General features: G+C 31.6%; 1 protein-coding gene across 1 annotated transcript in view; it reads left to right on the top strand.

Annotated features, from left to right (window-relative positions):
* Nucleotides 1–3,467, top strand: part of LOC107676492 (alpha-1,3-mannosyl-glycoprotein 4-beta-N-acetylglucosaminyltransferase A-like) — a 26,282-nt gene that overhangs the window by 9,340 nt on the left and 13,475 nt on the right. The window lies entirely within an intron of this gene.

Below are 3,467 nucleotides of genomic sequence, written 5' to 3'. Positions count from 1 at the left end.
ATTACATTTTAAAATCTATTCAAATAGAAAGCAATTTTAAATAGTAAAAATATTTCAACATTTTACTGTTTTTGATGTACTTTAAATGTAGCCTTGGTGAGCAGAAGAGAATTCTTAAAAAAAACAAAAAAACAACAACATTAAAAATCTTACTGTTCAAAACCTTTTGACTGGTAGTGTAGGCTGATTATTCTTATAGATTGAAACAAATGTGCTTCAGCCAGAAAAAAGGGTATGAAAAGTGCTCCGAGTCGCTGCAGAAAACAAAAAAATTGAACAACAACAAAAACTGGAAATGTTGCTGGAGACGGGCTTATTTAAAATGAAAACTCATTCTCTGCCAGCAGGAGGCGCTTTTAGAGTGATAAAACTAGCGGTTTCTCCAGTAACGGCTGTAATCAAAGCAGCTCCGCTCATGAATGCTACTTTATCAGATCAAATGAAAATGCCATCGAAACTTTTCTGAAGACAGTCGGTTCCCTTCAGAGATACATTCATATAAAACACCCGCGCCGTGTTATGATTTTGAAACGTGCAGTGCTCATGTTTATTCAACGAAGTCAAACGGCACAAATAAATCAATGTATGGGAAACTGGTCATGTATATCGAAATATCGGAAATGTGTTTAAAAATCATATCACCGTTATTGAAAAAAATTATATCGCGATACATATTGATATTGAATTATTGTCCAGCCCTAGAAGCGTGTAATGTCTGCACCACTAGCGTCACTGATCAGAATGAAAAATCGAATGACTTTTCAAACAGGTTCCCAAAACACTCTCCTGTCTGCTGTTGGTCGGCAAACTCACACCATTGGTTGAGTCAGTGTGGCTGTCTCAGGATGGTCAGGATACAAATAGAAACAGAGCAATGTTTTGAAAGCATAGTAGTGTTTACACTTTGGGTAAAGCAACCTACGCATGGTTTGCTTATAGCTGTTTCTGCACAATAAACAAGCTAAAAACTGTAGAAAGTATTTTAACTCTGAAACGGTGACACCGTCTGGTTGATTGTCTAAACTATTTTCAACCTAATGTCTTTTAACAGCATTTGTGGCATGCTGTGAATTACCACAGACAATAATTGAGATGCATAATAGATTGGTACCATATTGGTTGTTGGTTGATATAAATTATTATTATTATTTTAATTTTCAGTAGCAGTTAACACTGGATATATTGGCTTCGATTGAATATTTAATTGTATATGTTAGTTCCCCTGCTTTTAAATATATATTATTATTTTGCCGTTATCTTACGTAATCCTTAAGTTATTTTTTTTTTAATTACTGATAATTTAATAACAGCAATAAATGTAATCTTCAGCACATCTCAAAATGAATAAACATTTTCATACAGTACTTTATAATGCCTAAATTCACTCATGGTGTTTAAGCCTGTAGTTTTTAGTGTTATGTTATTATTTTATTTATAAATTATTTTAAAAGTTTAATTATTTATACATTAATTTTCATGTTATTGTTAAACTTGAAACTATTATAAAATAATTTTTGTTAATTGAAATAAAGCTGATATAAAATAACATAAATATTGGATGAAAAACTTAAAACACTTAAATGAAAAAAAAAAAAACCCTGAATAATATAAAAATAAAAGCTGATTTAAAATATAATAGTATATAAATAATACTGAATTTAATACGGAATGATACTAAAATGCTAACACTGAAGTCTGTGTTGTTGTTACATCACTTATTTTAATAAATATTTTATTAAAAAAAGTTTTAAGTTTTGACATTTTTAATTGTCTGTCTTAATTGTCATTTTGAAATGTTTCATTATCTTCCTTCATGATATTCCCACACGGTTATTAAGTTAAAGTTAACCAGCTTTACTTTTACTTCCAGTGACATAGTTTAAAAAATGGCATGTCATTTTCTTTGCAATATTTTTGTTTATAGTTGCATTTTCAAAACCGTGTGATGGCTGCATATTTTAAATGATTATAAGCATATATTATATTTAAGTATATTACTGTAAGTATATTACAGTTTCATTTACTTATGCAGACTGGAGGTCGAATCAAAATGCTTATCTTTGCTAATTGACAGCATATCGTACTTAGACATGAAGCTGAGCAGTTGAGACCAGTGTTAAACTTAAAATGTTAATGAAATATCTTTTGATTGAATTGTCCGCTAACAGTCAGCTTCCCAGACGGTGCATATTTCAGTGTAGGTTTCTAGTTAGTGTGCCAGATCCCCACTGGAAGCTCTTCAGTTCAGACAGACATAAAGTACCCCAAAAGCTCTCTGCTCAGGGGTTGCCATGGTAACTCATGTATCTGGATATACCCTAAAGACACACTTTGGCTCTGTAGCGGTTGTCATGGGAACATGACTTGGTGGTTTTGGGATTTCTGTTTTTATGAAGTGATAATGGTTTTACAGCTGGGAATATGATCAGGGGAAAGAATTTGCTACGGTTAGAGCAGCTGTACATGATCGCAGCAGATTTAAAGCAGTATAACACTCAACTTGACACCTCTTATTTGTTTCCCACTGCTGAACAAACAAACATGAAAAGCATAAAATGATGAAAAATATCAAACAGAAGTCTCTGCCAACCTGTTATTTTTGCAGTGTGCAAGATAGCTGCTGTAATGCTGTATGTTTAGTGCTCACTATCCAATGTCCACCTTTCAACTAATCTGTTGGAGTGAGCATTATGTGAATGAGATAAATTAATAAATGCGTTTTTATATTTATACTTGTTTGAAATTGTTAAATATTTATCCAATATCACAGATGAGAGTCTTTAACTTGTCATTTAACATCATACTTGTGAAGAGAGGCTGATTCAGTTCTTGATGAAAAGCTTTATTTTAATTTATTACATTTACACCACCTTTCGAATGTTTGGGATTAGTAAGATTTTACATTTTGAAAGAAATTTTGAAAGAAGTTAATACTAGCAGTGAAGTGCTAATATCAAAAGTGACAGTAAAGACATTTGTTACAAACTATTTCTATTATGAATAAATGCTGTTTCGAACTTTATATTTATCAAAGAATTAAGCAGCAAAAACTCTTATCAACACTGATAATAAGATTTACAGAGTGATAGTGATAGATCATAGAGTGATTTCTGAAGGATCATGTGACACTGAAGACTGGAGTAATGATGCTGAAAATTCAGCTTTGCCATCACAGGAGTAAATGACTTTTTAACATTTATTAAAATAGGAAATTTATTTTAAATTGTATCAAATAAATGCATCCATAGTGAGCATACAAGACTTCTTTCAAAAGCATTTAAAAAAATTGCACTGATCCCAGACTTTTGAACAATAGTATGTTTTGTGTGTATTAAGTCTTTCTAATGTTAACCATGTTTTCCAAAGACAAAAAAAGCATCCCGTAATGTTTGTCATTCCACTTTCATGACTTTCTCATTCTCACATGCTTCTTTCATGTCTGTGTGTTGGACTGTACTGAATGTTTT

The sequence above is a fragment of the Sinocyclocheilus anshuiensis genome, unplaced genomic scaffold (assembly GCF_001515605.1).
Source record: "Sinocyclocheilus anshuiensis isolate Anshui unplaced genomic scaffold, SAMN03320099.WGS_v1.1 scaffold1126, whole genome shotgun sequence".
Lineage (NCBI taxonomy): Eukaryota > Metazoa > Chordata > Actinopteri > Cypriniformes > Cyprinidae > Sinocyclocheilus > Sinocyclocheilus anshuiensis.
This window is presented reverse-complemented; position numbering and strand designations above follow the sequence as displayed.